The sequence below is a fragment of the Alosa pseudoharengus genome, unplaced genomic scaffold (assembly GCF_046254945.1).
Source record: "Alosa pseudoharengus isolate Yale_2024_CS ecotype anadromous, Long Island Sound unplaced genomic scaffold, YU_APseudo_1.1 YU_APseudo_1.1_scf_20, whole genome shotgun sequence".
NCBI lineage: Eukaryota > Metazoa > Chordata > Actinopteri > Clupeiformes > Clupeidae > Alosa > Alosa pseudoharengus.
The window spans coordinates 27,025,883-27,037,071 of record NW_027468664.1 but is presented as its reverse complement, the minus strand read 5'-3'; the positions used below and the strand labels follow the sequence as shown (position 1 = coordinate 27,037,071).

At 38.5% G+C, this 11,189-nt stretch overlaps 1 long non-coding RNA gene across 1 annotated transcript; it reads right to left on the bottom strand.

The window, feature by feature from the left end:
- Positions 1-3,744: 3,744 nt before the first annotated feature.
- Positions 3,745-8,217, bottom strand: LOC143136713 (uncharacterized). The gene is made up of 2 exons (XR_012989414.1): positions 7,946-8,217; positions 3,745-4,982 (listed from the first exon to the last, which is right to left on the bottom strand). It is a non-coding gene; the product is annotated as an uncharacterized LOC143136713 (long non-coding RNA).
- Positions 8,218-11,189: the final 2,972 nt, after the last annotated feature.

Below are 11,189 nucleotides of genomic sequence, written 5' to 3'. Positions count from 1 at the left end.
AGCTGTGCTGTGGAGCGCATTCTCACATCCTATGGTCTGCAGCGGGTGGTGTCATCACTTTATTTATCATCGTTTGTGTAAATCTTACACATCTTACACAAAAGTCTAAAATAATCTAAACTTCATTCACTCTCCATGTATAGATCAAGATAGACTTGCAGAACAGGCTGCAGGGCAACAGTCTGATAGCCTGCATGAAAGCATAAATGGTCTGCACTTGTTAAAGAGTGCAATTATCAAAGGGCCCTTGAATTGTGTTTTTTTAAACCAAGGAGTATGACTGTAGCGATGCTGTCAGCTCTGCCATAAGCAGTGACTGTGATTACGTTTGCACATTTTGAAAATGTTGTTTTTCTTTCTTTTGCATTCTTTTCCACTTCATTGTTGTATAGTTTGTATAATGTTTGTTAAAGTTGCACACATTAATTCACTGTTCTTATTTGTAAAAATGTGTATAGTGTGGTATAGTTTGTATGGTGGAGTCTTTATTGTATCGCACAAACAAGAACACCCCACCCCACCATACCACTTTGACTAACCAATTTTCTGCGGGAAACCCTGGATGCTTTCTAAAGGTATTTTGTGAAACATAGGGGTTGCTATGGTAGTGGTTGCTAAGCTATTGCTAGGGTAACTGAGAAGGTTGTTATGGTGTTGCTACGGGATATATGGTGGTTGCTATGCAGGTTTATAGGGTAATCATGTTGGTTGCTAGGTTGGTGATAGAGTAACTGAGAAGGTTGCTAGGGTGTTGCTAGAGTAGATATGGTGGTGGCTATACTAAATTAAGTGATTGCTATGCTGGTTGCTAGGGTAATTGAGATGGTTGCAAGGCAAGTCATGTTGGTTGACTATCAAAGTGGTTGCTAGGTTGGCATTGTACAGGTGGTTGCTAGGTTGTTGATAGGGTAACCAAGAAGGTTGCTAGGGTGTTGCTAGGGTAGATATGGTGGTTGCTATTCCAAATAAAGTGGTTGCTATGCTGGTTGCAAGGTTAATCATGTTGGTTGCAATGGTGGTTGCTCGGTTGACATTGTGGTGGTAGTTGTGAGGTTGTTGGTAGGGTAATTAATATGGTTGCTAGGTTGTTGCTAGGGTAACTTAGAAGAATTTTGTCCAGCTAATACATTTTGGCCTACACTATTAAGGGACAGCTGAATTTACCATCTAAACCATATATTTTCTTAAAGCCTATAGTCTGTAGATGTCAATTAATATGAATTAAGACATGTCCAACATTCCTACTTACGTGCATCATAGGCTTAAGCAATACTGCTATTTTTGCTCTTAGACTATAAAAATCCATAATCACTTTAAAAACGCTAATTGATTACAATAGTTTTTGAAAGTCAATTTCTTTAAATCATGATTGAAATTGTAACCATATTCTTTATTGAGTTATGTTAATTGACTATAATACTATTGTATTGTCATCCTTCTTTGGGACTTGAGTACTTCAATATCCCCTTCATGTATCAATGTACATTAAAGCATCTTTGATAGTAAAGGACTCTCCATGTAAATAATTACTTGAATTGTCTTTCACTTGTACTGGTTCTATATATTTGGACCACTGATTGACTGCACTCTGGTTTTCATCAGCAAGGTCAAGGCTTAAATTAACCTCAGATAAGTCTGTTTTAATCCCATGCATTATATGTGCTAATGTTGTGAAGTAATTGGTGTGACTGACCCTACAAAGGCCTGTCTGACCTATGACCTATTAACCTAGGGTTAGTAAATATGGGATCGGAGTGAAATTACCTCACACATTCAGAAACCTCAAAGTGAAATGACCTCACACATCCAGGAAGCTACAGCAATACAAACTCAGCTACTGGTCTCAAATACGGCAAACCAGTTGCCAATTTCTATGCCCTTTATATCAATTTGTGCTACATGTTATTAGTTGAAAATTACTGGTGTAAGCTTATCTGACTAGAATATGACTGATTAAATTTGACATGTAACATCCTTGGATGACACAAAATATAGTGAAATGGACTCAACCCTCACATATTCAAACTTTTTTTCAATCTTTGGCTCCGCCTCCTGACAACACACAAGCAGCTATATTTGAGTGTGTAGTTAAATCACATCTCACATATTCACAGACTCTATAGCACCCCAAATCCAATATTTCCTATATTTGGCTCCGCCTCCTGGCAATACACAAGTCATTAGATGTCCCAAATTTGACAAACTAGTTTGTTATCATCCCGTGTATCAAAATATGTGCCATATGTTGGTACTATCTTGAATTAACTGGTGTAATCCTATCAAGGCCTGTCTGACCTATGCAAATTATGGCCATCTAAACCTAGGGTTAGCGTTTCTAACTTCCATACCTCATAAACAGACTAAATTTGGCATGTGACATCTATCTATGACATAAAATATACGAGATACGTAAAATCACACCTCACACATTCATAGACTCTATAGCGCCCCCTAGAAATCTACATTTTCCAATCTTTGGCTCCGCCTCCTGACAACATACAAGCAGCTGGAGGTTTCAAATTTGACAAACAAGTTTGTTATCATTCCCTGTATCAAAATATGTGCCACATGTTGGTACTATCTTGAATTAACTGGTGTAATCCTATCAAGGCCTGTCTGACCTATGCAAATTATGGCCATCTAAACCTAGGGTTAGCATTTCTAACTTCCATACCTCATAAACAGACTAAATTTGGCATGTGACATCTATCTATGACATAAAATATATGAGATATGTAAAATCACACCTCACACATTCATAGACTCTATAGCGCCCCCTAGAAATCTACATTTTCCAATCTTTGGCTCCGCCTCCTGACAACATACAAGCAGCTAGAGGTCTCAAATTTGACAAACACGTTTGTTATCATTCCCTGTATCAAAATATGTGCCACATGTTGACATTTCATGAAATAATGGGTGTGACACTTACCTAGGCCTGTCTGGCCATATGGGTGTCTCAATTGTAGTTTCTGAGTATGTCCGGTGCATCAAACTTGCCATGGCAGGTAAGATCAGTGAAATTGGGTTTATTTCAGCACAACACACCTCTGTGTATCATATTCAATCAAAATATGGATGTTTTGATGGTTTGTTTATGATTTAAGAACTTTTGTTGGTCAATATCTGTCAAATATGCTCTCTAAACGGTTATTTCTGAAGATTTCTTGTGCATCAAAAGTCCCACAGCACCTAAGATAAGTGAAATTGGGTTTATTTCAGCACAACACACCTCTGTGTATCATATTAAATCAAAATATGGATGTTTTAATGGTTTGTGTATGATTTAAGAACTTTTGTTGGTCAAAACAATGCTCTCTGAACAGCCATTTCTTAAGATTTATTGTGCATCAAAAGTCCCACAGCACCTAAGATAAGTGAAATTGGGTTTATTTCAGCACAGCACACCTCTGTGTATCATATTCAATCAAAATATGGATGTTTTAATGGTTTGTGTATGATTTAAGAACTTTTGTTGGTCAACATCTGTCAAAAAATGCTCTCTGAACGGCCATTTCTGAAGATTTCTTGTGCATCAAAATTCACACCGCACCTAAGATAGGTGAAATTGGGTTTATTTCAGCACAACACACCTCTGTGCATCATATTCAATCAAAATATGGATGTTTTAATGGTTTGTGTATGATTTAAGAACTTTGTTGGTCAACATCTGTCAAAACAATGCTCTCTGAACGGCCATTTCTTAAGATTTCTTGTGCATCAAAAGTCCCACAGCACCTAAGATAAGTGAAATTGGGTTTATTTCAGCACAACACACATCTGTGTATCAAGATCAATCAAAATCTGTAAGTTTGTGATTGCTTTAAACAGGGGGTTGTCCAATACACATAAAACAAACAGCAAAGGTATGCTAATACAAAGCAGCACTACAGGCACTAAATAATAATTTACATTTGATCAGATTCACCTTTATTGTCATTGTGCAGAGTAAAAGTACAAACAGGGTTCCAACTGTAAGTCAAATGTAAAATTCTATAACTTTTCCCTGACAAAACACCTGAATTTCCATGACTTACAATATACCGACCAATGATTTCAGAGCAGCCGCATCAAGAGTCTTTTACTTTTTTAGAGCGGGAGATGAATAAATAGGCATTGAATTAACACAGTTGGGCTACTCAAGCAAGCTGTAAAGCTAATAACCAGATATACATACTGTGTGGAAATATGCATTTTGGCTAGTACATCATAAACTACTACGACAAAATTCCCTGATATTCCATGACTTTGCCCCCAAAATGATAAAAATTCCCTGACTTTCCATGTCTGGAATAGACTTTCTAAAATTCCATGATATTCCAGAAATGCTATGACCCGTGGGAACCCTGTACAAAGCAAAAGTGCAATGTGATATACAAAGTATAGACAGATGGTGCATAGGCAGGACAAGAAATACTGTATAGTGTCGTGTAGACAGTAATATGCAGTTGGTTTACAGAAGGTGGTTTAGAGTAATATAAATTAGATATAAATATGGGCAGTGTATTAACAGAACATATGAGAAAAACAGAATAAATATGGATATTCAGTATGAACCATATAGACAGATATGTGCAGTGTGGTAACAGTACCATTGTAGTGCAGAAACAGTAACATTATAAGAGTAGTAAGAAGTGTTCAGGATGGATAGCATGAAGAGCAGTAGAATATGGTTATGTATAATTGTAATTACAGTATGTGCATTTGTAAATAAATAACACTATGGGTGGAATAGGGTATTTGGGGGCTTAGTTGATTGGTTGTCACCGGGATACAGAGCTACAGTCCAGTCGGGTGACAGCCACAGAAAAGAAGCTTCCTCTGAACCTGCTGGTTCGGGTGCAGAGAGACCTGTAATAATAATAATAATAATAATAATAATAATAATCCCCGGGCTTTGCCTTGCTCCTTCCTGGCCTGTGCCTTGCTCCTTCCTGGCATGTCTTTTTGCTTTGGTGATGAGCCTGATAACAGCTGACAACCTGGAAATTAGAAATAGAGATAAAACAAGTGTACAAAGAAAGAAACTACAATCTCAGTGTTTCTCTTGACATGTTCAAACATACTGATGACTATAAAGTCCACTAATAAAATGCAGGTCTATGCCTTTAATATAGTGCGCCAAAGTATTTAAGGAGGGTGGACCAAGTCCTAGTATGGTTTAGGTGGTTGAATCAGCTGTCCCTTAATAGTGTACGCCAAATTGTATCAACTGAACAATTTGTTTCTCGATCCTCAATATGGGCCTATGTATGCTTTATGATATGCCAGAGTAAGTAGGAAGGTGGGAAATGTCTTAATTAATATTAATTGACATCTAGAGGCTATGGGTTTTCACAAAATATGTGGTTTAGGTGGTCAATTCAGCTGTCCCTTAATACACTAGCACATGGCCCACCTTCCTGCAAACTTTGGAGGACATAAATGTATACATGGCACTATTTTCTATATTGGTGAATTAATGGGGCATATGATTTTTGATGATATGATGGTTTTGAGCTCCAACATAAAGGCAAAGCAGTTTCAGCCATGCAAACCATATATTTTCTTAAAGCTTGTCACTTATACATGTGAGTTAACATACATTAGCACATGGTCCACCTTCCTGCAAACGCCTTATGATGCACCAAAGTAAGTAGGAAGGTGGGACATGTCTTAATGTATATTAATTGACATCTAGAGGCTATAAGCTTTCAGAAAATATATGGTTAAGGTGGTCAATTCAGCTGTCCCTTAATAGTATAGCCCGAGATGTATCCGCTGTACAATGCATTTCTCGATCTACAATATGGGCCTATGTACGCCTTATCATATGTCAAAGTCAGTAGGAAGGTGGGACATGTCTTAATGTATATTAATTGACATCTAGAGGTTATAGGCTTTCAGAAAATATATGGTTTAGGTGGTCAAATCAGCTGTCCCTTAATATTATAGCCCTAGATGTATAAGCTGTACAATGCGTTTCTCGATCTACATTATGGGCCTATGTACGCCTTATGATGCACCAAAGTCAGTAGGAAGGTGGGGCATGTCTTAATGTAAATTAATTGACATCTAGAGGCTATAGGCTTTCAGAAAATATATGGTTTAGGTGGTCAATTCAGCTGTCCCTTAATAGTATAGCCCAAGATGTATCCGCTGTACAAGGCGTTTCTCCATCTACAATATGGGCCTATGTACGCCTTATGATGCACCAAAGTCAGTAGGAAGGTGGGGCATGTCTTAATGTATATTAATTGACATCTAGAGGCTATAGGCTTTCAGAAAATATATGGTTTAGGTGGTCAATTCAGCTGTCCCTTAATAGTATAGCCCAAGATGTATCCGCTGTACAAGGCGTTTCTCGATCTACAATATGGGCCTATGTACGCCTTATGATGCACTAAAGTCAGTAGGAAGGTGGGGCATGTCTTAATGTACATTAGTTGACATCTAGAGGCTATAGGCTTTCAGAAAATATATGGTTTAGGTGGTCAATTCAGCTGTCCCTTAATAGAATAGCCCAAGATGTATCCGCTGTACAATGCGTTTCTCGATCTACAATATGGGCCTATGTACGCCTTATGATGCACCAAAGTCAGTGGGAAGGTGGGGCATGTCTTAATGTATATTAATTGACATCTAGAGGCTATAGGCTTTCAGAAAATATATGGTTTAGGTGGTCAATTCAGCTGTCCCTTAATAGTATAGCCCAAGATGTATCCGCTGTACAAGGCGTTTCTCGATCTACAATATGGGCCTATGTACGCCTTATGATGCACCAAAGTGAGTAGGAAGGTGGGGCATGTCTTAATGTATATTAATTGACATATAGAGGCTATAGGCTTTCAGAAAATATATGGTTTAGGTGGTCAATTCAGCTGTCCCTTAATAGTATAGCCCAAGATGTATCCGCTGTACAATGCGTTTCTCGATCTACAATATGGGCCTATGTACGCCTTATGATGCACCAAAGTCAGTAGGAAGGTGGGGCATGTCTTAATGTATATTAATTGACATCTAGAGGCTATAGGCTTTCAGAAAATATATGGTTTAGGTGGTCAATTCAGCTGTCCCTTAATAGTATAGCCCAAGATGTATACGCTGTACAATGCGTTTCTCCATCTACAATATGGGCCTATGTACGCCTTATGATGCACCAAAGTCAGTAGGAAGGTGGGGCATGTCTTAATGTATATTAATTGACATCTAGAGGCTATAGGCTTTAAGAAACTATATGGTTTAGGTGGTCAATTCAGCTGTCCCTTAATAGTATAGCCCAAGATGTATCCGCTGTACAAGGCGTTTCTCGATCTACAATATGGGCCTATGTACGCCTTATGATGCACCAAAGTCAGTAGGAAGGTGGGGCATGTCTTAATGTACATTAGTTGACATCTAGAGGCTATAGGCTTTCAGAAAATATATGGTTTAGGTGGTCAATTCAGCTGTCCCTTAATAGTATAGCCCAAGATGTATCCGCTGTACAATGCGTTTCTCGATCTACAATATGGGCCTATGTACGCCTTATGATGCACCAAAGTCAGTGGGAAGGTGGGGCATGTCTTAATGTATATTAATTGACATCTAGAGGCTATAGGCTTTCAGAAAATATATGGTTTAGGTGGTCAATTCAGCTGTCCCTTAATAGTATAGCCCAAGATGTATCCGCTGTACAAGGCGTTTCTCGATCTACAATATGGGCCTATGTACGCCTTATGATGCACCAAAATCAGTAGGAAGGTGGGGCATGTCTTAATGTATATTAATTGACATCTAGAGGCTATAGGCTTTCAGAAAATATATGGTTTAGGTGGTCAATTCAGCTGTCCCTTAATAGTATAGCCCAAGATGTATCCGCTGTACAATGCGTTTCTCCATCTACAATATGGGCCTATATTTAGCACAGCGACAACCATATCTAGCAAAATCACAGTAAAAGTAATGCAAAAGTGACGTAAAATACCTGCCAATTGTCCTTTGTATCCACCGCTGCAGTAGACCATGATGTGAGGATGCACTTCATAACACAGCTGTTAATGGAAGCAAGGACTGAGGTGTCAAGGCCATCATGCTTCAGCCTCTTCAGGAAGTAGACAAATGAGTAGCCAAACAAGGACAAACAAGGCCTTGCTTACATGCTGGCTGTCTTGTAGTTTGACACCACTCTCCTTTCTGTGAGTGTTCTGTTGGAGTCATATAATGAAGTGCAACCCATACATCAGGATATCAGGAGCAAGGATCGATCTGTGAAAACATAAGTAGAGGGGAGAAAAAAGACATAAAGATATGTCGAGAAAACATTGCAGGACCATCCCTAAACAACACATCAGGACACCTTTCTTTCCTTTTTCATTTGATCACTACTACAATTCATAGACATATGTTGTATACAGGTGAGACAAGGGTAAAACTGATGTGGGTATTTATTCTATTATAGAATAGGCTACTAAAATATAACTCCACAACTTCAAGTGTCAACACTGTAGTTTTGGAGGAGTATTTGTAGTTTTTATGCAGTATAGGCTACTTTGGACATTAAAAGCTGCATGCACTACGTAGTACACACATGCGTACAATGCATTATTTTGGAGATAGAAATGTTGTTGTACTGCTTTGTTTTTCAGAAAAACTGTAGAAGCCTATAACAGAATTTTTTGTCACATGAATTACCCAGACCCAAAGAAACAAATAGCTTATTATGTGAAACTGACCTGCTTATAATTTAATGTCAAACACCATCTCAACTAATTGAAAAGCAGGATTGCATCACCATCGCACTCATTCCGATAATTTAACCATAACATGTCGTGAACAACGATTTATTTGTATATCATATCATGTATTTGTCCACATCTTTTACCATTATAAGACATTGAATTGAACTAAGATATTGCTAAGATATTGAGACAGTAGGAGAGTGGCATGGAACAATAGGAAACAGACACGTCACCAACAACAATGCGAGTGGCCTACTGTAATTACTGCTATTATTATCATTATTATGTATTATTATCAAATTGTTTTGTTATAGTCTAGACACACATTCCATATTCACTGTATAGGCTATTTCTGTCACTGTACAAATGTCATCTGGAAAACTTGCCTATTTATCTAACTGCACTTCTAGTTGGATGTCAACTGCATTTCATTGGCTCTGTACCTGTACTACTCTTTTAAATTACAATAAAGTTGAATCTAATCTAAATCTAGCCTAATCTAATATCTAATATTATGGGCTACACACATTGCAATTCTCTATTGAATTAAACCCCTCTCTTAATCAGGTTAAAGAAATACAATATTATATTATAATATAAGTGAATATCTAACATCTGGAGAACTGCTGTATCAGAATACAATTGTTTTATACCTGATATGTGGCCTAAAACAATGCGCGTTTTCGCAACGAAATCTATTCACGTTCATCATGATTATCGATTATACATGACTGGCTGATATGGCTACCTCCCAGCTGTTAGCTGTAGCCCACACTAACAATATTAGGCTACAATGTTAATTTACACAGACAACAGCTGTTTTACAGATTAATGTAACATTACATCATGCACGTTAGCTAAATTATAAATTGTGCAAGCCTACTCTGAATTCACAGTATTGCCCATGCATAGGCTACTATTTCATGTTAAATCAACTTTAAAATGTTTTGCTCAATTGCTAGCAAAATGATCATGCTAGCGGCAGTAGCAAGGCTCACCTCATTTCCCATTTGGATTCTTCTTTTTTCTCCGTCCCTGCTCGGTTCTTGTTTCTGGATTCTGGGGTTCAGCCTTCTAAAACTGCTAGCTAGAAGGTGGCTCCTTCTAACCCACAACTCAAAGCAGGCTTAAGAGTGTGAAACTGCACGTCAAAAGCATCAAATAACATTCTCGCCATTTTGTGAGGTCAGGCTTTTTTGACAGATGACGTGGTTCTGTTGGCTCGTTGAAAGCGAAATACAACGTGATAGTAACACGATAATTACGTCCTGCTCAACACGTTTTTTAACAAGGAAACGTGTTACACAACACGTCCCAATAGATTAATTAACGTGACAGTGACACGTTCAGACGTGAGACTGGGTTGGTGTGTGTATGTGTGTGTGCATGTGAGTGTGTGTTTGTGTATGTATAGAAGTGTGCATGTGTTTGTGTACATCTGTGTGTGTTTAATGTGTGTTTGTTAGAGTGTGTGTGTGTGTGTGTTGTGTGTGTGTGTGTGTTTACATCTGTGTGTTTGCGTGTATGTGTGCACCCCTTTAAAAGGTTACACTCCCCACATCTGTGGATAGAATTCTTTAACATGTATATGTTCATTTTTATAAAGTATATACACACATAACACACATAATTATGACCCCTCTTACATGCAGTAACATATGCATATTTTTATATAGGATCAACTTTTTATGGTGAAAGACAATATCCTGTTTTAGTTTGAGATAAAATGCATATCCTATATTCTACAAATGAAATGTGATTCCTATAGCTTACATTTTGATTCTCTCCCCATTCATTTATGAGGAAGTCTTATCTTGTTCACCCAATAACAGCTGCCTGCAGACATCTCCAAGATGGTTGCCTTGTGGCCAGACTTACTTGTGAAGTGATAACTGTGAGGTGGTGTTTGCCCTTTCTTCTGCAGATGGGGAGGACTCGGAGAGGAACAGCTACATCTGCTTGACCCCAGTGATCCGGCAGGAACATTCTACTGGTTAATAGTGTGTGTGTGTTTTGAGAGTGTGTGTGGTGATACAGTGTGTGTGTGTGTGTGTGTGTGTGTTATATGTGATAATGTGTGTGTGTGTGTGTGTGTGTGTGTGTGTGTGTGTGTGTGTGTGTGTGTGTGTGTGTGTGTTTGTGAAAGAGACCAAGATGTTGATCAGTGGAGCTTTGTTTTTCTTTGTTTTGTTTTGTTTTTCACAAAAAAAGACCTCCTTTTTTACAGCTGAGATTTTTCAGTGCGTCCTCAGTGATGTTTGCCGAACAGCTCACCGGCCACAGCTCCTCATTGTCACCCAAACAGGCCACCAAAAGAAAAGGATGCTCATTTTTATTAGGTCAATGAGGGGCCAAACAGAAATGCCCTCCGAACAAAAAGAAGATGTCACTCCCGTTGCCACGGAGATGCCGTGTGTGCGTGCTTTCTCCGGGACAACAATGACTCCGCGGAGGCCAAAGGCATGGTCGCACACTGGGAAAAGGTCGGGT